Source organism: Dama dama, chromosome 18 (genome assembly GCF_033118175.1).
Source record: "Dama dama isolate Ldn47 chromosome 18, ASM3311817v1, whole genome shotgun sequence".
In the NCBI taxonomy this organism is placed as follows: Eukaryota; Metazoa; Chordata; class Mammalia; order Artiodactyla; family Cervidae; genus Dama; species Dama dama.
In genome coordinates this window covers 90,129,289-90,154,091 of record NC_083698.1, presented here as the reverse complement: position 1 = coordinate 90,154,091, position 24,803 = coordinate 90,129,289, and the positions used below count along the sequence as shown (strand labels likewise).

Genomic DNA, 24,803 nt, shown 5'->3' with positions numbered 1-24,803 from the left:
CATGAATGAATCTCAGAAACACATGCTTAAGAAAGCAGTCAGAAACGAATATCTATGTACTTCATTGTTCCACTTATATGAAGTTCCACAACAGCAAACTCATCTCTGGTGATACAAATCAGAATACCAGTTGCCTCTAGTGGGGGCGTATTTACTGGAAAGTGACACAAGAGAATTTGGAGGGGTTATGAAAATGTTTTATATCTTCATTTGGGTGTTATTTTCATGGGTTTCCACTGAGTTAGAAAAACCAGCTCAGTTCTCCTTCTGTGTAGGGAAAAACCCCATCTTTCCCCTCCTGTGTGTCTCCATTACTCACACACTACCACCACATTCACACAGAACACACGTCCAGTATTTCTGGTCACTAAATGGTGGGAGCTTGTCCTACCCCAGGCAAACTCCCTGTGACGCTGGCTGTCCTCAGTTCTGTCTACCTGGAGGTACTGTCCGAGCCCACAGGGTAAGACTTCAAACGCCGATTGCCAGAAGTAGTTCCCAGCTTTTACTCACAACTTCGGTCTGAAGTGGCTATTAAATTGGAGTGTCCCATGACCCCCTCCTCAGTTTGATGAATTGCTAGAGTAGCTCACAGAACGTGGGGAAACATTTGCTTACTTTTACCAGTTTATTAAAGCGCATGATAAAGGATGCAGGTGAGCAGCCTAATGAAGAGGTACCCAGGATGAGGTCAGGAGGGTCCTGAGAGCAGGAGCTTCTGTCTTCACGGAGTTAGAATGTGTTACCCTCTCAGTGTGGATGTGTTTGAACCTGGAAGCTCTCTGAACACCATGCATACTGTTCTACTGAAATTTTTCTGGAGACTTCCTTACATAGGCATGATCAGTTACTAACTGGGGCTAAAATCCCAAGCTTTTAAACATGGTTCGGTCTTTCTGCTAACCAGCCCCGACCAGGAGCCAGCCAGGAGTCCACCCACAGTCACCTCACTAGAACAAAAGATGATCTAAGCACACTTATCACTTGGGTTTTAAAGCTCTGTGCCAGGAACTGGGGGCAGAGGCCAGTGTATGTATTTTCTATTATCTCATACACATATTTGTCAAATGTATATAAAATTAAGATCTCTCTATGCCATATGTAAACTATATCTCAAGAAAACTGAGTGAAAAAGGAAACTCACAGAACTAAAACTGAAACTCAGGAATAAAATTTCAGATTATTAAATCAAAATTTTAAATCTGTTTTATTTTGGCCACCCTTCTACTCTGGTTTCAGTGAGAACATCTCTAATCAGTGGCCTGTGTGGGTCTCATGGGGCCTGAAATGTAGGTAATTTTGGAGGTCTTGTGAGCCAGAGAACACAAATTTACAAATATAAAATTAGTCAGGAATGAGAATGTTTATTTAAATTGATAAAATAGTCACAGTAAATTTAAAAATTATAAAAATATGACAAATACCACAAACATCACAAATCTAATTCAGTGTTTTTATTGATTTTTTGCCTGACAAATCTCTATGTTTTGTACATATCTTGGCTGCATACTCTTGATCACTTTATATGAGAGTGATTTTATGATATTTTTCTATAGAAAGAGAAAGATATTTCTTATAGTAAGGCTTTATATACATATTATTATATAACATATTTATATATTACATATATACATCTATATATTTTATGATTGCTTAGGTGCATGCTCAGTCACTTCAGTCCTATCTGACTCTTTGTGACCCCATGGACTGTAGCCCACCGGGCTCCTCTGTTCATGGTGTTTTCCAGGCAAGAATATGGAGTGGGTTGCTGTGTCCTCCTCCAAGGGATCTTACCGACTCAGGGTCGAACCTGCATCTCTTACGTCTCCTACATTGGCAGGCAGGTTCTTTACCACTAGCGCCACCTGGGAAGCCCTAAAAAATGTTTAGTGGATATGCTGCATTATCAAATAGTACTCCTATTTTGACCAGACATCTATGAGACCAAATCCTACCCTTATAATTCACATGTCTAACAATTCTAAGAGATCTCTGTGTACTAGCTTCTGTTTCCATACCTTCCAAATCTTGCTCTTCCACCACAGCTGACATAATTTTGGTACTGGGCACATATTCCTATCCCAATAGAACCACCAGCCCACACTTTGGATGTCACTATAATTGGGTGAGTTGGCTCTGTGGGTGACAGCACTGTTCTTAGAAGCCATTCCAGCGTGAGGGCACCTGGCAGTAATTTAATTCTACAGAAATAACCTCAAATTCCATAAAGATGGGCTTCCCCAGTGGCACAGCAGTAAAGAATCTGTCTGCAGTGCAGGGGCTGCAGGTCCGATCCCAGGGTTGGGAAGATCCCCTGGAGGAGGACATGGCAACCCACTCCAATATTCGTGCCTGGAGAATCCCACGGACAGAAGAGCTTGGTGGACTGCCGTCCATAGGACTGCAAAGAGTTGGGCATGGCTGAAGCAACGGAACAGACATGCACATGCCCATAAAGACAGTCTATTAACATCAGCCCCAAACTGAATGCTTCCCCAGCTCTACTTGGCATTAGCCAGATCCAAGTCATACTGAGGCCACCCAGAAGGACCAGATCTAGGCAGGTATGTGAGCAAGAGAAAGTTGAAGAAGGAATAGCAACCTTAACTGACTGTGGTTAAAATAAATACCACATTTTGCAAATTCTACAGAAACATATGACCATTTGAACTCAGTACCAAATCTATTCCTGGGACCTGGAAAGTGTTCTGTGTGGGGGTGATCCTAAAGTTTAGTTTCCATTAACTGTGTTCATATAAATCTGTTTCAGTCTCTAGTTCTTTACTAGATGGACACTTGTTGAGGGAACTCTCCTCTCATTCTATGCAGAAATGTCAGCTGTATCCTTTCCCTCCAAGAAAAATCTGTTTTTTATGTTTGGTTTGTGTTTGATGAAGGAGTTGCCCAGTTCCTAGAAAAGTTGATCCTAAATTTATATTGCAATTCATCATTTAAAAGAAGTAAAAGAAAGCAAGCTGAATGGGACTCCTGAGCAAATGCACTAACCTGAGCCACAGCACCCTCTTTGGGAACTGGAGATCTCTCTCCAGACAAGGTAGTTGGTGAGGAAACCATTTTGGTGGAATTGGGTCACAAAGGTTTTGTTCACCATAATAATGAGAGCTCTTGAGAGTCCCTTGGACTGCAAGGAGATCCAACCAGCCCATCCTAAAGGAGATCAGTCCTGGGTGTTCATTGGAGGGACTGATGTTGAAGCTGAAACTCCAATACTTTGGCCGCCTGATGTGAAGAGCTAACTCAATGGAAAAGACCCTGATGCTGGGAAAGATTGAAGGCAGAAGGAGAAGGGGACGCAGAGGATGAGATGGTTGGATGGCATTACTGACTCGATGGACATGGGTTTGGGTGAACTCCAGGAGCTGGTGATGGACAGGGAGGCCTGGTATGCTGCGGTTCATGGGGTCACAAAGAGTCGGACACGACTGAGCAACTGAACTGAACTGAACTGAAACAGAGAAATAATTAGAAAGTTCAACAAGTATGTAAGGAAAGACACAGGGACAGAGTCTAGAAGAATTCAGTCAGTCTTTCTGTGAAAGACCTGCATGGAAAACTGAGTCAGTTATTTTCACCATGAGAAAGATGAGTTAGTGATACCCTCACGGAAAGAGATGTCAGACCCACTGGCCACTTGAAGCTTTTTATGGACCAAAGATATAAGGGATATGTATATAATTAATGAATAACACATAAATAAAATCTGAAATCCTCCCTCAGATCATCTCAGCTCTGTTTTACAGTGAGAGACAGTGTGGAAAAATGGAAGGTGCACCCAGCATCAGACATACCCAGATTCTAGTCTCTGTTCTGTCACTTGCTACCTTTGTAACTCTGGGCAAGTTAATTAACCTCTCTGAGCCTCAGTTTCTCATTTGTAAGATATTAATAATGGTACTTACCTCATCAGGTTATTGTGATGATTAAATCAGATAATCCATGGAAAGCATGTGGAATAAAGCCTGATACAGTATATACTCAATATATGTTAGCTTTTGTGGTGATTGTTATCATACAGTCATATGGTTTTCTTAAATTTGTTTATGTATTTATTTGGCTGCACTGGGTCTTAGCTGTGGCATGTGGATTTTTTTTTTTTTTTTTAGTTGTGGCATGCGGGGTCTTTAGTTGCAACGTGTGAACTCTTAGCTGTGGCTTGTGGGATCTAGTTTCCTGACGAGGGTCCAAACTCAGGCCCCCTGCACTGGGAACACAGAGTCTTAGCCACTGGACCACCAGGGAAATCATACGGTTTAGAATTCTTGCTCTGCCATTTACCAGCCTAAAATCTTGGGCAAATTATGCAACCTTTCTAAGCCTTTGTTTCCTCATCAATAATATGCAACTCTACAGGATTTCTATTAGGGCTCTAGATACTGAATCTATGGTTAATATAGTTGAGATTCTTAAAAGTGGAAACTGTTATACATGATAGCAGACAGCTCAAGGTCCATCTCGTCAAGGCTGTGGTTTTTCCAGTGGTCATGTATGGATGTGAGAGTTGGACTATAAAGAAAGCTGAGCGCCAAAGAATTGATGCTTTTGAACTGTGGTGTTGGAGAAGACTCTTGAGAGTCCCTTGGACTGCAAGGAGATCCAACCAGTCCATCCTAAAGGAGATCAGTCCTGGGTGTTCATTGGAAGGACTGATGTTGAAGCTGAAACTCCAATACTTTGGCCACCTGATGCAAAGAGCTGACTCATTTGAAAAGACCCTGATGCTGGGAAAGATTGAGGGTGGGAGAAGGGGATGACAGTGGATGAGATGGTTGGATGGCATCACTGATGCAATGAATGCAGTGAGTTTGAGTGAACTCCAGGAGTTGGTGATGGACAGGGAGGCCTGGCGTGCTGTGGTCCATGGGGTCGCAAAGAGTCAGACACAACTGAGCAACTGAACTGAACTGAGACAGCTCAATAAGAAATAATGTTGTGTTAGAAAATGATTTTCAAGTCATATCACCTTTGTTCAAGTAGAACATCATAGATAGAAAATGAGCTGTGGAATACAGTCAGAACTGGCCAAGGAAAGGACATAAGTACACAGATGTTAAGAGTTGGTGCATTAGAAGCTGCATCCAGTTGAAGGTATTTGACACAGAACGTGTTAAATGTGACTGGACAAATCTTTTAAGCTGTTTGTGGTAGCCAGCCTGCAAGAGAGTCCTAAATGCTCCCTGCCTCCCTCTGTGGACACAAATGCACGCCCTTGTGTCCCTTGGTATAGCATATCAGGGTTGGTCTCTGCGACCAATATCTTCTATGAAGTATGTCACTTTTTATATTGAGATATAACTCACATGTATATTTTAAAGTATGATTTTGTGATTTTTTTAGTATATTCACAAAGCTGTGCCGCCATCACCACTATCTTAATTCCAGAATATTCCCCCCAAAGAAGCCCTGTACCCATTAATAGTCTCCCCCCAATTGCTAGTCTCCCCCAGCCACTGGCACTCCTAGTCTGCTTTCCACCCATTGTACAGATAACCACATTTTGTTATCCATTAATCAGCTGATAGACATGTAGGTTATTTCTACCTTTGGTTATTTAAATAGTGCTGGAGAAGGAAATGGCAACCCACTCCAGTGTTCTTGCCTGGAGAATCCCAGGGACGGCAGAGCCTGGTGGGCTGCCGTCTATAGGGTCGCACAGAGTCAGACACGACTGAAGCGACTTGGCAGCAGCAGCAGCAGCAATGAACTTTATTTGTATTCATTGTCCATCTTTTTTAGTATTTATGACCGTGGGTTTTCTAGATTGTGATACTCATTTCTAGCCTTATTGTACTATGATTGAAAGCTGTGATACTGCTATTTTTACATTGAATTGATAGTTTCTTGGTGGCCTTGTACATGGTCAATTTTAGAAAATTTTCCTGGGCACCTGAAAACAAGTTGCATGCTTGGTTTTCAGGTGTGGAGTTTTTTTTATATCTCAATTAGATATACTTTAATGATCTTATTTATCTTATTAATTATCAGAAACATACTTGACTGAAAGCCCGAGGTAGGGGGAGCCTCAAGTTGACTTCCCCAGAGGCTATATAGCGCCAGATCATTTCTCGTGGTCCTCTTGGGCCAAACCCTCTGGTTTGACAGTGCTTCGTAAAGATGGCTGAGCAGTTCCAGAACTCACATTCCCACACGTCAGACAGATGACCATGTTTCTTCTCTTTATAGAATGCAGAAATTTTGCCTGGAGGCCCAACACATTTTCCAACTCTTTGACCTCAACTGAGTTATTGGCCCATGTCCATTCCTGAGTCATCACAGGCAAGGGGCATACTGCACAGTGACTACATAGGCCTGGTTTGCTGAAACCATCACTGGCAGGCCTGACAAGATGGTCCTGATTAGGTTAAAACAATGAGGCACTAATCCTGAATTCTAGACAGGATTAATTCCCTCTCACTACCATCCCCACTCCAAGAGCACTTCCTGCTGTTATTCAATGGGGGGGGGGGGGGGGTAAAAGAACTCCCAGGAGACATCCGCAGCACCCATTACACTTTTAGAATCTATTGATCTATCCTAAGTAGTAAAAAGAATCTGTGTTCCTCCAGATTTTCTTCATGTTTTCTTTGGTGTGTAAATGTGCATGACTGTTAAGTCATGAATGTGGGATGGCATGTTTATCTCATTTGGTGAACTATGTCTTTAATTTGCCATGGTCTGATATTAAGATCTTCACTTTCTCTTTATTTAATTTACCTTATATGACTCTTCCTATCCTCATGTTTTAAATGGAAGTATAACGGACTTACAATGTTGTGTTAATTTCTACTGTACAGCCAAGTGATTCAGTTATACACACACATATATTCTTGTTTTATATATTCTTTTCCATTATAGTTTATCATAGGATATTGAATATCGTTCTCTATGCTATACAGTAGGATCTTGCTGTTCCTAGCCTCTTATTTTTGAGTTTACTGAGTCACTTTGTTTTAGTTGTGTCCTTTGTAAATAGTTTTGCTTTCTGATCCAGTGTACTGTTCCCTTTCAGTTCAGTTCAGTTCAGTCGCTCAGTCGTGTCCGACTCTTTGCGACCCCATGAACTGCAGCACACCAGGCCTCCCTGTCCATCACCAACTCCCAGAGTTTACTCAAACTCATGCCCATCGAGTCGGTGATGCCATCCAGCCATCTCATCCTCTGTCGTCCCCTTCTCCTCCTGCCCCCAATCCCTCCCAGCATCAGGGTCTTTTCCAATGAGTCAACTCTTCGCATGAGGTGGCCTAAGTACTGGAGTTTCAGCTTCAGCATCAGTCCTTCCAATGAACACCCAGGTTTCCTTATAATAGTGAAATTAATCCCATTGGGTTTTAGATATTGCTACAACATACTAAATCTTCTTTTACTTTATAATTAGATTTATACTGAATTCTCTCTTTGAAAAATGATGAAATAAGTATAACTCTACATTTCATTGCACCATCTTTCCCTTCACACTCAAGTCTGACTACTCAATATTGTTGTTATACTTTCTCATATTAATTTTTCAATTTTGAAAAGTGCTAACTCATCATAGAACATGTGAAAACTGACATATTTACATTATCTCCTACTGTTTCTCTGTTTCCACCTTTTGCCTTTAAGATGAATCATTTTTTCTACCTTGAGAGTAAACACCATCTGTGATTTTCTAACTATTCCTTCATTTTCTAAATCTTAGTTTTGCATCCAGTGGATTCAATGCCACCACAGTTGCTTTTAACCCTAAACTTTTCCATTCACCATTTGATTCACCATGAGAAGTTCAACTTCTAATACTTTGTTCAAGAAATACACCAGGAGAGAATGAATACATGTATATGTATGGCTGAGTCCCTTCACTGTCCACCTGAAACTATGACAGCATTGTTAATCAGCTATACCCCAATACAAAATGCAAAGGTTAAAAAAAAAAAAATACACCGGGAAACTATATTTGAAAATATCTGCCTTCGATCTTCAGTAAAAATTTGGTAAAACTATGCATTGCTTTTTTCACAAAGAATACCGAATATGATAGCTCAGTTGGTAAAGAATCCACCTCCAATGCAGGAGACGCCAGTTCGATTCCTGGGTCAGGAATATCCTCTGGAGAAGGGAAAGGCTACCCATTCCAGTATTCTGGCCTGAAGAATTCCATGGACTGTAAGGTCCATGGGGTCGCAAAGAGTCGGACACGACTGAGCGACTTTCACTTTCAGAAGTATGAAGTCAAATTGATTCTCCTTGAATTCTATGAGGCCACCATCACCCTAATTCCAAAACCAGACAAAGATGCCACAAAAAAAGAAAACTACAGGCCAATATCACTGATGAACATAGATGCAAAAATCCTTAACAAAATTCTAGCAAACAGAATCCAACAACATATTAAAAAAATCATACACCACGACCAAGTGGGCTTTATCCCAGGAATGCAAGGATTCTTCAATATCCGCAAATCAATCAATGTAATTCACCACATTAACAAATTGAAAGATAAAAACCATATGATTATCTCAATAGATGCAGAGAAAGCCTTTGACAAAATTCAATACTCATTTATGATTAAAACTCTCCAAAAAGCAGGAATAGAAGGAACATACCTCAACATAATAAAAGCTATATATGACAAACCCACAGCAAGCATCACCCTCAATGGTGAAAAATTGAAAGCATTTCCCCTGAAATCAGGAACAAGACAAGGGTGCCCACTTTCACCACTACTATTCAACATAGTGTTGGAAGTTCTGGCCACAGCAATCAGAGCAGAAAAAGAAGTAAAAGGAATCCAGATAGGAAAAGAAGAAGTGAAACTCTCGCTGTTTGCAGATGACATGATCCTCTACATAGAAAACCCTAAAGACTCTACCAGAAAATTACTAGAGCTAATCAATGAATATAGTAAAGTTGCAGGATATAAAATTAACACACAGAAATCCCTTGCATTCCTATATACTAACAATGAAAAAACAGAAAGAGAAATTAAGGAAACAATACCATTCACCATTGCAACAAAAAGAATAAAATACTTAGGAGTATATCTACCTAAAGAAACAAAAGACCTATACATAGAAAACTATAAAACACTGATGAAAGAAATCAAAGAGGACACAAACAGATGGAGAAACATACCGTGTTCATGGATTGGAAGAATCAATATTGTCAAAATGGCTATTCTACCCAAAGCTGTCTATAGATTCAATCCCTATCAAGCTACCAACGATATTTTTCACAGAACTAGACCAAAGAATTTCACAATTTGTATGGAAATACAAAAAACCTCAAATAGCCAAAGTAATCTTGAGAAAGAAGAATGGAACTGGAGGAATCAACCTGCCTGACTTCAGACTCTACTACAAAGCCACAGTCATCAAGACAGTATGGTACTGGCACAAAGACAGAAATATAGATCAATGGAACAGAATAGAAAGCCCAGAGATAAATCCACGAACCTATGGACACCTTATCTTTGACAAAGGAGGCAAGGATATACAATGGAAAAAAGACAACCTCTTTAACAAGTGGTGCTGGGAAAACTGGTCAACCACTTGTAAAAGAATGAAACTAGAACACTTTCTAACACCATACACAAAAATAAACTCAAAATGGATTAAAGATCTAAATGTAAGACCAGAAACTATAAAACTCCTAGAGGAGAACATAGGCAAAACACTCTCCGACATAAACCACAGCAAGATCCTCTATGACCCACCTCCCAGAATATTGGAAATAAAAGCAAAACTAAACAAATGGGACCTAATGAAACTTAAAAGCTTTTGCACTACAAAGGAAACTATAAGTAAGGTGAAAAGACAGCCCTCAGATTGGGAGAAAATAATAGCAAATGAAGAAACAGACAAAGGATTAATCTCAAAAATATACAAGCAACTCCTGCAGCTCAATTCCAGAAAAATAAATGACCCAATCAAAAAATGGGCCAAAGAACTAAACAGACATTTCTCCAAAGAAGACATATAGATGGCTAACAAACACATGAAAAGATGCTCAACATCACTCATTATTAGAGAAATGCAAATCAAAACCACAATGAGGTACCATCACACGCCAGTCAGGATGGCTGCTATCCAAAAGTCTACAAGCAATAAATGCTGGAGAGGGTGTGGAGAAAAGGGAACCCTCTTACACTGTTGGTGGGAATGCAAACTAGTACAGCCGCTATGGAAAACAGTGTGGAGATTTCTTAAAAAACTGGAAATAGAACTGCCATATGACCCAGCAATCCCACTTCTGGGCATACACACTGAGGAAACCAGATCTGAAAGAGACACGTGCACCCCAATGTTCATTGCAGCACTGTTTATAATAGCCAGGACATGGAAGCAACCTAGATGCCCATCAGCAGATGAATGGATAAGGAAGCTGTGGTACATATACACCATGGAATATTACTCAGCCGTTAAAAAGAATTCATTTGAACCAGTCCTAATGAGATGGATGAAGCTGGAGCCCCTTATACAGAGTGAAGTAAGCCAGAAAGACAAAGAACATTACAGCATACTGACACATGTATATGGAATTTAGAAAGATGGTAACGATAACCCTATATGCAAAACAGAAAAAGAGACACAGAAATACAGAACAGACTTTTGGACTCTGTGGGATGTTTCGAGAGGAATCGGGTGGAGAGGGAGGTGGGAGCGGGGATTGGGATGGGGAAGACGTGTAAATCCATGGCTGATTCATATCAATGTATGACAAAACCCACTGAAATGTTGTGAAGTAATTAGCCTCCAACTAATAAAAAAATTTAAAAAAAAATTGATTCTCCTTGAAAAGTGTCTTATTTTTTTTGCCTCATGCCCATCAGATTCATTATACATAGTTAACTTTGTGCTATACAGAACACATTAACCAGAATATTTCTTGTTTGTATTAGCATATGTGATATTTTCTTAGGATATAGTATGTACTTTCAATCTGTATATTCATGTTTGTTTCAAAACCTAGTCCTAATTTTATATGTGAGTGCTCTTTCTCTTGTTCTCATGCTCTTTTCTTTTATCCATGGTCCCTAATTTTGAGTATGTTAACTCAGCTCTCTGTCTTCAATATTTGTCATCATCTATCCCATCCATTTGCATTCTTCGTTCACTTCCACATAATAGTGTTCAATTTCTTATGACTTTATCCCATGACCCCAGGTGTATATTTAGCAGTATTCATTGTCCTCATTGCTGCTTTAATAGTGATTTTAATTTTCATGATCATTTTAAGTTTTCTCCTCTCTTTGCTTTCCAGATCTCTTGCTAATTTATTTTTATTTTCTTCTATTATCCTATCATTTGTTTCCTGAGCCTCTATATTATCTTATTTGAACTTAATTTTCATGGAGTTCCTCATTAAATTATTTGATTTCATAATTCTCTGATTGCAATTTTTACCAGATCATGAGGTAATTTTTCTAGTATGTATATTTTTTTGTGTGTTTTATTTATCATGTCTCTTTTTGTCTTACATCCTTACATAGTTTCCATCGTGGGTTTTTTTTTAAATTTCTTTAATAATATATTGATATTTTTATTGCCATTGCATTGCATTTCATTGTAGTTTTAATTTGCATTTCCCTAAACTTTTGGGCATCTCTTCACATGCTTATTAGCTATTCATATTTTTTTGTGAAATGAGTATTCAAATCTATTGCCTATTGTTTAATTATATTGTTTATCTTATTTTGAGTTAAAGGAGCTCTCCATATATTCTGGATATAAGTCCTTTATCAGACATGTGATTTGAAAATATTTTTCCCAGTTTGTGGTTTGACTTTTAATTTTCTTAATAGTATCTTTTGAAGAGCAACAGTCTTTTTGATAAAGTCTATTTGATCAATTTGTTCTGTAATGAATTATGGTTTGAGTATCACATCTAAGAAATCTTTGCTTAATCCAAGGTCACAAAGATTTTCTTCAATGTATTTCTCCAGACATTTATTGTTTTAGTTCTTATATTTTTAGGTCTGTCATCTCAAGTTGACTTTTGCTGTGGGTTAAGGCTATTTTTCTCCTTTCCCTCAGGATCACTTGTGGTTGAAAAAAACTATTCTTTCCCCTTTGTTGAAAATGAATTAACTATAATATAGGGGTTTATTTCTTAATTCTGACTCTCAACCCTGCTTAATTTATATGTATATCTATCTTTACACTAAAACCACCCAAGTTGCACCTTTATGGTAAGTTTTTAAATTAAGTACACAAAATTCTGTCTTCTTACTTTGCAAAATTGTTTTGGCTAGTTCAGGTTCTTTGGCATTCCATATACATTTTGGGAACAGTTTGTCAGTTTCTATTAGAATGCTTGCTAGGACTGGCGGTATTGCATTGAAACTATAGATCATTCTGGGGACAGTTGCCACTGGTTAGTTTTTAATCCATGAATATAAAATGTCTCCCCATTTATGTAGCTCTTCTTTATCTTATCTTAGCCATGCTTTCTAATTTTCAGTGTATTTGTCTTTTATTAAGTTTGCGCCTATGCATTTTATTCATTTCAGTACTACTGTGAAAAGAATTTTTAACTTTTGGTTTTGCCATAATTGAAAAAGATATATGCACCCCAATGTTTATAGCAGTACTATTTATAATAGCCAGGACACAGACTGGCTGTGTGGGATGCACAGAATTGGACGTGACTGAAGTGACTTATCATGCACAGCACGCACAAGACAGGGAAGCAACCTAGATGTTCATCGACAGATGAATGGATAAGGAAGATGTGGTACATATGTACAATGGAATATTACTCAGCCATAAAAAAGAATGAATTCAAGTCAGTTCTAGTGGGGTGGATGAACCTAGAGCCTATTAAGGCAGAAAGAGAAAAACAAGTGTGTATATTAACACATATATATGAAATCTATAAAAATGGTGTTGATGAACCTATTTGCAGGGAAGGAAGGGAGATGCAGATGTAGAGCATGGACCTGTGGACACAGTGGGGGAAGGAGAGAGTGGGATGAATGGAGAAAGTAGCATCAACATATATACGCTATCAGGTGTAAGATGGATAGCTGGTGAGGACCTGTGTAGTACAGGGAGCCCAGTCCTGTGCTCTGTGATGACCTGGAGGGATAGGATGGGGGAGGAGAGAGAGGCTCTGGAGGGAAGGGATGTATGTATAATTATGGCTGATTCACATTCTTGTATGGCAGAAACCAAAACAGCATTGTAAACAAGTAAAAAGGAAGAAAAATTTTATTTTTGGCTTTGGATTATTTGTTGCTGAGGTATAGAAATACAATTGATTTTTATCTTGATCTTGTATTCTGAAAACAATGCTAGACTCACTAGTTCTAGTGAAATTTTTTGTTGACCCTTTAAGATTTCCTCCATATAGGACTGTCATCTGGAAATAAAAACTAACTTCTTCCTTTCAGCCTCTATGCCTTTAATGTATTTTTCTAGCCTTACTACATTTCTTCAGTACAATGTTGAATAGGGGTGGTAAGAGCAGACATTCTCACCTTATCCCTAATATTAGGAAAGAAAGCATCATTAAGAATAATGCTAGTTGTAGTTTTTTTTTTTGTAGATGCCTGTTTTATAAGGCTTAGGAGGTTTCCTTCTATTCCTGCTTTGTTGAGTGTTTAATCATAAACAGTTTTTGTCTATTGTCAAATGCTTTTTCTGTTTCTGTTAACATGATTATGTGGGTTTTGTCCTTTGTTAGTATGGTATGTTATTACCTAAGTTGATTTTTGAATGTTAGATCAAACTTGCATTCCTGGAATAAATCATACCTGGTCATGGTGTATTTCTTTTTATAAGTTGTTGGATTTGGTTTGGTAATACTTTGTTAAGGATTTTTATGTCTGTGTTAATTAAGGATATTGTTCTGTAGTTTTCTTACATGTCTTTGTCTTGACTTTGTTATTAGGGTAAAACTAGACTCAGAACATTTTGGAAAATGTTTCCTCCTCCTCTGTTTGCTGAAAGAGTTCATGTGAGATTGACTTTATTTCTTCTTCAGATATTTGATAGTCTACCAGTGAAGTCATCTGTGTGTGTGTGTGTGTGTGTGTGTGTGTGTGTGTGTGTGGTGGTAGTCGCTCAGTCATATCCAACTCTTTGCCACCCCATGGACTATAGCCCTCCAGACTCCTCTGTCCATGGAGTTCTCAGGCAAGAACACTGGAGTGGGTAGCCATTCCCTTCTCCAGGGGACCTTCCCGACCCGGGGATCAAACCCAGGTCTCCTGCATTGCAGGCAGATTCTTTACCATCTGAGCCACCAGGGAAGCCTATATTTTTTTGGAAGGAAGATTTTTAATCACAAATTTATATCTTTGTTATAGGTCTATTCAGCCTTTCTATTTATCTTTTAGTTAATTTTAGTTTGTGTCCTCCTAGAAATTTACCATTTCATTTATGTTATCTAACTATTGGTATTGACAGAGTGGTTCAGAACATCCATTTATAATCCTTGTTACTTTTGTAGGGTTGTCATCAATGATCCTTGTTTTTTTAATTTTAACTATGTTTTTTGAATTTTTGTAAGTTTGGTAATCTTTGTCTTTTTTTCTCTCTTAGTCTAGGTAAAGTTTATCAATTTCACTGAGCTTTTCAAAGAACCAATTTTTGCATCTACTGATTTTTTCCTATTTTTTTCTGTTTTCTATTTCACTGATCTCCACTCATATAATTATTATATTCTTCCTTAGCTTGCTTCAGGTTAGCTTTACTTTTCCTTTTCCAGTTCACTAAAATGGTAACTTAGATTATTGATCTGAGACCTTTCTTTTTAACATGATGTTTAAAGTTACCAATTTCTACTTTATGAGCATCCCTTAAATTTTGATGTTATGTTTTCACCTTCATTATGTTCAAAATATTTTACAAGTCCCATTGTGAGTTCTTCTTTGATATATGAATTATTTAGAAGTATGTTCTTTAATTTCCAAAGATTTGGAGACTTCCCCCATTCCTTTCTGTTGATTTACAACTTAGTGCTATTGTAGTCAGGTATACTTTGAATGATTTAAATCTTTTTTAATTTACTGAGATTTGTCTTATGACTGGCATATAATCTGTGCTGGAGAATATTCCATGTGTGCTTTAAAGAATCTGGAATCTTTGCTCGTGTGGGGTGGACTGGAGTGTTCTATAAAATGTTAGGTTAAGCTGTTTAATAGTGTTGTTCATGTCTTCCGTATCCTTGGTCATTTTATGTCTAGTTGTTCTATCAATTAACTGAGAGGTGAGTAATGAAGTTCCATTTATAACTGTTAAACCATGCACTTCTTTTAATTCTATCAATTTCTGCCTCAGTATTTTGGGGCCCTCTCATATATATATAGGGCTTCCCTGGTGGCTCAGAGGTAAAGCCTCTGCCTGCAATGCGAGAGATCCGGGTCTGATCCCTGGGTTAGGAAGATCCCCTGGAGAAGGAAATGGCAACCCACTCTAGTACTCTTGCCTGGAAAATTCTATGGGCTACAATCCACGGGGTCGCAAAGAGTTGGACACAACTGAGCAACTTCACTTTCACTTTCATATATATATATATATATATATATATATATACTTTTAAAATTGCTATGTCCTCCTGATGTATTGGCCCTTTTGATCATTATGAAATGTCTTTTTTGGTTTCTAGCAATATTTTGAGTTTTAACATCATGTTGTGTGATATTAAGGTAGCCATTCCGGCTTTCTTACAATTCCTGTTATATATTTCTCCATCACTTTCTTTCAATCCATTTTAATCATTGAATATGAAGTCTGATTTTGTAGTCAGAACATAGTTATATCTTGCTTTTTTTTTTTATCAATTCTGACAACATGTGCCTTTGGGGGGTGGGTAGCGTACCACATATGGATTCTTAGTTCCCTGATCAAGGATTGAACCCATTCTCCCTTAAATGGAAGCACACAGTCTTTACCACGGAACTACCAGGGAAGTCCCCAGTATCTGCCTTTTGACAGAAGTATTTAGTTCATTCACATTTAATGTAATTATTGATGTGGTTAGATTTACACTTGGTATTTTTCTATTTGTTTTCTGCATGTCTAAATCTTTTTTGTTACTCTGTTCCTCATTGTCTTCTTTTATGTTAAACAAAAATTTTATTGTCTCATTTAAATTGTTCTGCTGATTTAACTATACATTTTGAATTATCTTCTTAGTAGTTTCTATAGGGATTACATATAATAAATTTAAATGATCACAATCTACTTCAGGTTAATATTTATGTTATTCTAGTAAAACACAGAAACTTTGCTATACTATAGCTCCATTTCCTTCTCCTTCCTTACATCTGTTTATCTATAGATGCTGTTTATATACTTATTTTTAATATATATATATTTTATGTATCTATAGGTAGTTTATAAAACATAGATATAGCATACAAATGTGCTATTACAACTTATATATGTTATACACCCCAAAACACAGTGTTACTTTTTTAAAACAATCTTGTGTGTCTTAAGAGAAAAAAAGAAAAATGTAAACATTTGTATTTACCCACAAATTTATCACTGTTTATAGTCTTCAATCCTTCCTTTGGATTTGAATTTCAGTCTGGCATCATTTCTTTTCAGTTGGAAGGACTTCTCTAAAAGTCAGGTATAATATCAATTCCCCCAGGTTCTGTTTATCTGAGAAGCACTTTCATTTTCAGTTCTGAAGGACAGTATGGTGGTTCATTTTATGTGTCAGCTTGACTGTGCCATGAACTGCCCAGATTAAACATTTCTGGGTCTGTCTGTGAGGGGGTTTCCAGCTGAAATTAGCATTTAAATTGGTGGGCTCCGTAAAGTAGATTACCTTCCCCAGTGTGGGTGGATATCATTCAATCCATTAAAAGCCCAAATAGGACAAAAGACAGAAAAAGGAAGAACTCACCCCTTTTTTGTCCTCCCTGCCTGCTGAATTGGGACACTGGTCTCCTTCTGCCCTTGGATGGGAGTTTCACCATTAGCTCTCCTGATTCTCGCTCAGACTGTAATTACATCATCAGCTCTCCTGGACCTCTGGCTTGTATTTGGTAGATTTTGGGACATCTCAGCCTCCATTATTGAGTGAGCCAATTCCTCATAATAAATGTCTCATATAGTATAGATACATAGAGCTCTGTCTTCATCTCTCTCTCTCTCTATATATATATATATATATATATGTATATATAAATGGCACTTTATAATGTACCACTTCAATGAGCTTCTTTCACATCCAATACTCAAACGAAGCAAGCATGCTTACCAGAATCTACCAATACTAGTTACTGGGTTGGCCAAAAAGTTTGAATTTTCCCGTAGTTACAGAAAAACTCAAACTTTTTGGCCAACCCAATACAAAAAGTATTGATATATGACTTAAAAGAAAAAAAAAAGTTCTAAATAGTTCCAATAGATATCACAGTAAGTTCTTCCATCACACAGACCCATGTAGACTCTTTCAAAAGGGATCTCTTTGTCTTAATAGCGCCATCTGAAATGTGTAATGAAGAGGCATTTGACCACAGAACTGAGGCATTGTTGAAGTTAGCCTGGCACTGATTGTAAGAGAAACCAGATCCTCAGATTTATAGATATATATTATTTAAAATTGATGTAAAAGAGCTGCAGAATTCTTTAAGAAAATTCCAAAGACATGTTTCATGCATAAGCTGATTTTTTTTTTTTTAATATTGACATCAGCAGTCCAATACTAGCATACTTTAAAGGTCAAAAACTTCATGTAAATGTTTCCAGGTATCAGGGCTTGGTGATATAGACTAGACAGCAATAAAGTGCCTGCATTCAGATCATGCCAACTCAACCTTGAATCTGGCTTTATGTATTTCATAAAACTTGCCTTGCCTGAATATAAACAGAGTACAAGGCAGCAGTGAAATTTCCACATCATTTTCCATCTTTTGTTCCATTTACAGCAAGAAGCATTTATTTTTCCCTGCAGACACATATTTATGTGTTTTGCTCAGCAGGGGAAGCTCACATCACCAGAGTGAGTTTATTTTAAACATATGAGCAGATGCTTTTGTATGCATAGAAAGGAACTAGCTAATAATCACATCAAGGAGGAGAACTGGGGTAGATATGAGATACATAGGACCAACTGAGCACAGTGGCTGCATCGAAAGCATGAGGGCTCTTAAAAGATAAGGAGATACATTGTTGGTGGGAATGCAAACTAGTACAGTCACTATGGAGAATAGTGTGGAGATTTCTTAACAAACTGGAACTAGAACTGCCATATGACCCAGCAATCCCACTTCTGGGCATACACACTGAGGAAACCAGATCTGAAAGAGACACGTGCACCCCAATGTTCATCGCAGCACTGTTTATAATAGCCAGGACATGGAAGCAACCTAGATGCCCATCAGCAGATGAATGGATAAGGAAGCTGTGGTACATATACACCATGGAATATTACTCAGCCGTTAAAAAGAATTCATTTGAATCAGTTCTAATGAGATGGATGAAACTGGAGCCCATTATACAGAGTGAAGTAAGCCAGAAAGATAAAGAACATTACAGCATACTAACACATATATATGGAATTTAGAAAGATGGTAATGATAACCCTATATGCAAAACAGAAAAAGAGACACAGATGTACAGAACAGACTTTTGGACTCTGTGGGAGAAGGCGAGGGTGGGATGTTTCGAGAGAACAGCATGAACATTATCTATAGTGAAACAGATCACCAGCCCAGGTGGGATGCATGAGACAAGTGCCTGGGCCTGGTGCACTGGGAAGACCCAGAGGAATCGGGTGGAGAGGGAGGTGGGAGGGGGGATCGGGATGGGGAATACATGTTAACTCCATGGCTGATTCATGTCAATGTATGACAAAACCCACTGCAATGTTGTGAAATGGTTGGCCTCCAACTAATAAAAATAAATGAAAAAAAAAAAAAAAGATAAGGAGAAAAGCTCATTATCTCAAGTCAAGTTGTAGAGGAAGGAATCTGAGAGAGTACTGCCTCCAGTTAAAAGTGCCTTAGTTACCTTCCCTGGAATAAGTGTGTGTGTGAAAGTCACTCAGACATGTCCGACTCTTTGCGACCCCATGGGCTATACAGTCCATGGAATCCTCCAGGCCAGAATACTGGAGTGGGCAACCATTCCCTTCTCCAGGGGGCCTTCCCAACCCAGAGATCAAACCCAGGTCTCCTGCATTGCAGGTGGATTCTTTACCAGCTGAGTCACCACGGAAGCCCAAGAATACGGGAGTGGGAAGCCTATCCATTTTCCAGGGGATCTTCCCGACCCAGGAATCAAACCAGGGTCTCTTGCATTGCAGGCAGATTCTTTACCAGGTGAGCTACTAGGGAAGCCCTTCCCTGGAATAATGTTAGTGTCAAAGTTGCTTCTACCTGCCTTACCTGCATGCCACTACTGTGCTTATAATATGAGGCTTCAAAGGCAGGAGGACTGCCTTTCCATCTGCCAAGGACAGTCATGTGTCATTCAGAAGAGGGTGACAATTTAAAGCAATATATATGTGTGTGTATATATGTGTGTGTGTGTGTGTATTGCGGTATAGTTGCTTTATAATATTACATTAGTTTCAAGTGTGTGTGTGTTGCTCACTTAGTCATGTCCGACTCTGATACCCCATGGACTGTAGCCCGCCAGGCTCCTCTGTCCATGGAATTCTTCAGGCAAGAATATTGGAGTGGGTTGCCATTTCCTCCTCCAGGGATCTTCCCCACCCAATGATTGAACCCGGGTCTCCTGCATTGCAGATTCTTTACCATCTGAGCACCAGGGAAGCCCAAGTATACAACATGGTAATTCAAAATTTTTATAGATTATACTTCAAGTTATTATAAAATATTGACAGTACGCCCTGCGCTGTATAATATAGCCTTGTATTGTTGCTGCTCAGTCGCTCAGTCGTGTCCGACTCTTTGTGACCCCATGGTCTGCAGCACGCCAGGCCTCCCTGTCCATCACCAACTCCTGGAGCTTGCTCAAACTCATGTCCATTGAGTCGGTGATTGAGTCGGATATATATTAATATATCCAAGGAATGGAACTGCTGGATCATGTGGTAGTTCTATTTTTAGTTGTTTTACAAATCTTCAGACCCATTTTCCATAATGGCTACACCACTTTACTAACAATGTGAGAGGGTTCCCTTTTCTCCACATCCTTGCCTATATTTATTTGTGGTCTTCTTGATGACAGCCATTCTGACAGGTGTGAGGTGATACCTCTTTGTGGTTTTGATTTGCATTTCTCTGACGATTAGCAATTTGAGCATCTTTCCATGGGCCTGTTGGCCATTTGTATGTCTCCTTTGGAAAAATGTCTTTTCAGGTCTTCCCATTTTTGGGGGGTTATTTATCATTTTGCTATCAAGCTGTGTGAGCTGTTTATATATTTTGGATATTACCCCGTTATCATATTAATATCAATATCGTATCATCTGCAAACATTTTCTCACACTCAGTAGGCTGCCTGTTTGTCTTGTCCGTGGTTTCCTTTGCTGTGCAAAAGCTTTTTAAGTTTAATTTGGTTGCATTTATTTATTTTTGCTTTTGTTTCCTTTGCCTTAAGAGACAAATCTAAAGAAAATATTGCTATGCTTCATGTCAGAATGTTTAAAGCAATATTTTTAAAGGAACTCAAATAAATCTAGTTCTGGGCAGTCAGATTGGAATACCACTAAGAAGTGTGTCCTAATTCATGTAGGCTGGGCCATGGCCCCAGATGTAGCAACTTAATCCATCTTCCAGGATGGGAGTCAGGTTGCCATGAGTCATGTTAAGAACCTGGTTACCTTCCTAGTATCCTCCAGCTGTGAGCTGACTTTGAGCATGAAAACTCCTAAAGCGTTTACGATTTCGTTAAAATTTATGAGCTTTTCCTTTGCTTCAGTTTTCTATCTGAAGTCTCCTAATATATTCAACAATAACTATAATGCCAGGTTAAACCCAGTTATTTTGGTATGGTTTATTCTTTTCTCATAAAAAGAAATTTATGAAATCTAGAAATTCTCTAGATTTATGCGTATCCTGCTTTGACATAAGTCCAACTAGTGTTACAACAGCATAGCCACTATTTTCTTTGAAATACTGTGTCTTTTCTTAGTTCCTCCTGCACTTTGAGGCTAGTAAGGAAGTACAAAAGTCGTTAAGCACTAAAATGTATTTATTTGATTTACGTGCCTGACCCATTCTCCATGACAGTGGAAACAGACCATTTCCAATAAGGAATTAAAATCATTCAAATATGTCTTTGTAACAGCAAATGAATTAACTCTTTTATAATAAGTTACATCTATATAACTGGAAAATATATACAGTCACTACTTTGGGAAACTGAAATAAAACCCATTAGGAGTTTAGGAAAGGACCCAAGACAACTGTCTTCCGAGGGTTCTTTACACTGTGAACATAAAATAATGCATGAGAGATAAAAATCTTGAGAAAAATACTTAATACTTAGGGGAAAACAAAAAAAATTTAGCTGATTTATTATCTCCCCTTCTCTCACAAGCAACACAGAGCACCAATATAAACTGTAACATGGAGAATAATCTGGAGGGCCACCAGACAACCGTCTGTTCTGTGATCCAGTTTATTTACTGCAGGGATTCACAAAGTGTGTCCCTGGACCAAGCAACATCAACAACATCTGGAAACACATTAGCAGTGTTGGTCCTCAGGTCCCACCTTACACCTACTTGTGGGGTATTCCCCAGCACCCCAAACAATCCTCCGGATCTAAGGGACACAGATTGTGTGTCTTCTAAATTTAACTCAACTCTGACACCATCTACCTAGAGATAGTGTCAGACTCCACAGCTGAAGGGCTCAGTCCCATAAGACGGCTCCCACTTCAGACACCAGATACAAGTCCAGGTCATCACCTGTGCTTCTGACCAAACCGGCTCTAAATCTGAGTTCCTACAACCTCCTCCTTGGGTTTGATAATTTGCTGGGATGGTTCACAAAGCCCAGGAAAACATCTTCTTGCATTTACCAGATTACTTTAGAGGATGCAGATGAACACCCAGATGAAGAGGTACATAGGTGAGGTCTGAGAGGATCCCTAGGCAGAGATTCTGTCCCATGGAGTTGGGTGGTTCGCCAGTCCCGAGGATCATCAAATCTTCTTGCTCAAGAGTTCTGACGCAGCTTCATCTCCAGCTCCCCACCCATTCCCAGAGGTCAGTGGATCGGGCCGAAAGCTCCAGCATTTAGTTGCTGCTTGGTCTCTCTGATAATCAGCCCCATCAGCTCCATCCCATCACCCAACTCACATAAACTACTGATGCACTCAAAAGGGCCTCCTTACGAACAAGCCACTCCTATTGCTCAAAAAACTCTAAAGGTTGTAGGAGCTCTGTTCCAGGAACCAGGGAAAAAAGATCAAATATATTTCTTACTATGCCACATACTGAATCAGAAATTCTGGGAATGGGGCCCAGTAGTCCTTGTCCTAACAAATTCTCTAGACCCTGACATTCACTAAAGTTTAGGTACTATTGCTTTATGATTTTTTTTTTCTAATTCTGGGGCTTGGATTTATAAATTTGCCACATCTCAAAAAGAGAGCAGAGGAAAATTCAGTTTCAATTAAAAAAAAAAAAAACCCACTTCAAACAAAGGAAATAACAGAATCAAAACTGAAGGCCATTGCCTTGGCTGCAGAATCAGCTAATGCATTTTATTTTAGACCTCATCAGTTATTATTTTTTTTTTATTTATCTCCTTTCAACCCCAAGATCTTGGAATTAGGTTTTATTGTACTAAAAAGAAAAAAAAAAAAAAGGTTACTATTCACCCAGAAGGTACCAGAACAACACACAAGTGAGCATCTGGTCTGACTGGCTGCGGCTCATACTGTACAAGGCTTTAAATAAATCTCATCAAAAGGTAAAGAACACAAACACACTGCTCTTAGAAGGACATTCACAATTAATGGAAATGACAAACGAAAGAGCACAATGTGAACGTCTCAGGGCAGGAACTCGGCAGAAAGCAGAATTCACTGCAGATGGTTCAAATAAACAGACCTGAGTGACGGGGAGATTTCAGACTGGGGGCATGGGGTGGGAGGCAGGGTTTCGGGAACAAATGAAGGAGAGCCAGGAACCCAGAGGCTGGCCAACGGTGTGCAGCCACTAGACTCCCTTGAAAGGAAGAGACAAAGGAAGGAAATGGTGTCACTGGGGAAGAAGTTCACCCAGTGGGAAGTGTTTGCATGGAAGGACCCGCCTGCTGCCCAAGATGTGGATCCAGAGCAAGGAAGGAAGGAAGAAGAAATATCTGGACTAATCCCCTCCCGCCCTCCAATCTTTCGCCTCCCATTTGCCAAACTCAAGCCAATGCCAGGGAGCTTAATGATGCAATCACAGGGTCCAACTCTCAGATTGTGGTGCAAAGCTGAGAAGGAGGAGAATAAATAGATGCAGTGAGGTAACAGAGAGTAATAAAAGAGAGACCGATTAGGACTTTGAGGCTTTGACTCTCATTTAACTCTGATTATGGGAATTGGTACATTATTTCTTTTATGACAGATAACTTTAATGTCCAATTTCTGTAAGATCTTTAAACAAATATTTACTGTCTCAACATTGCATTAATTCTAAAGATATAAGCAACTCTCCCCCAATTAAAAACCAGAGTTATCATGGATTTTCAGAACTTTTGATCCAGAAAATGTCATTGAAACAATCTGTGAAGTTAAATAGCTTTAAAACATTGTTGGTATTCCATACGAACTACTCAAAGGACATTAGTATGTTTTAATTAACATGTTTTAGTAGCAAAATTATACTTAAATTATATTTTGTTATCCTAATAACTTTACAAGTAATTTTCAGACACATCTGAAACCCGACCAGAGGGTTTTATTTGATATAAAACCACCAAAGAATTTAGCAACATTATGAAAGTTTTGATTAACACTCGAAGTTCTAAAGCATATCAAGCTCCAATTTTGTATCCTGTGGTGAACCTGTCATTAGTGCAGGGGGAGGGACACAGAGTCACCTTATTGCAGTTGTCTCTACTTTATGGATGAAGACCAACTAGATTCCTGAGAGTAGGGCAGACCAAGTGGCAGGCTGTGGCTGGCTTGTACTCGCCCAAGAGAGCCACTTTGCATGTCTTATCAACTCTGTGCAGTGACTTCATACTGATAGTTCAAAACCAGGCACGATGGGAATGTCTATGGGGATTCCATAGAAATTGACACAAAGTACAAATAAGGGCTCCCTTCCTTTCTTCTTTCCTTTTCCTTCCTTCCTTCTTCCTCCATTCATTCATCGATGTACTTATTTATTCATTGACTCGTACATGAATGTTGAGTTTTAAGCCAACTTTTTCACTTTCCTCTTTCACTTTCATCAGCAGGCTCTTTAGTTCTTCTTCTCTTTCTGCCATAAATGTGGTGTCATCTGCATATCTGAGGTTATTGATATTTCTCCTGGAAATCTTGAATCCAGCTTGTGCTTCATCCAGTCCATCATTTCTCATGATGTACTCTGCATGTAAGTTAAATAAGCAGGGTGACAATATACAGCTTTGACGTACTCCTTTCCAGATTTGGAACCAGTCTGTTGTTCCATGTCCAGTTCTAACTGTTGCTTCCTGACCTGCATACAGATTTCTCAGGAGGCAGGTCAGGTGGTCTGGTATTCCCATCTCTTTAAGAATTTTCCACAGTTTGTTATGAGCCACACAGTCAAAGGCTTTGGCATAGTCAATAAAGCAGAAATAGATGTTTTTCTGGAACTCTCTTGCTTTTTCTATGATCCAGCAGATGTTGGCAATTTGATCTCTGGTTCCTCTGCCTTTTCTAAATCCAGCTTAAACATCTGGGAGT

At 38.9% G+C, this 24,803-nt stretch overlaps 1 protein-coding gene across 7 annotated transcripts in view; it reads left to right on the top strand.

Moving 5' to 3' along the window:
• The window catches only part of TSGA13 (testis specific 13), a 188,796-nt gene that overhangs the window by 40,214 nt on the left and 123,779 nt on the right, over positions 1-24,803 (top strand). For 3 of the 7 annotated variants that reach the window (XM_061165817.1, XM_061165814.1, XM_061165813.1), the window contains one exon: positions 19,145-19,279. The exons of the other annotated variants lie outside the window; for them this stretch is intronic. The gene's annotated coding sequence lies outside the window, so the exon portion shown is untranslated. The remainder of the gene's footprint in view (positions 1-19,144; positions 19,280-24,803) is intronic. 7 annotated transcript variants of the gene reach the window in all.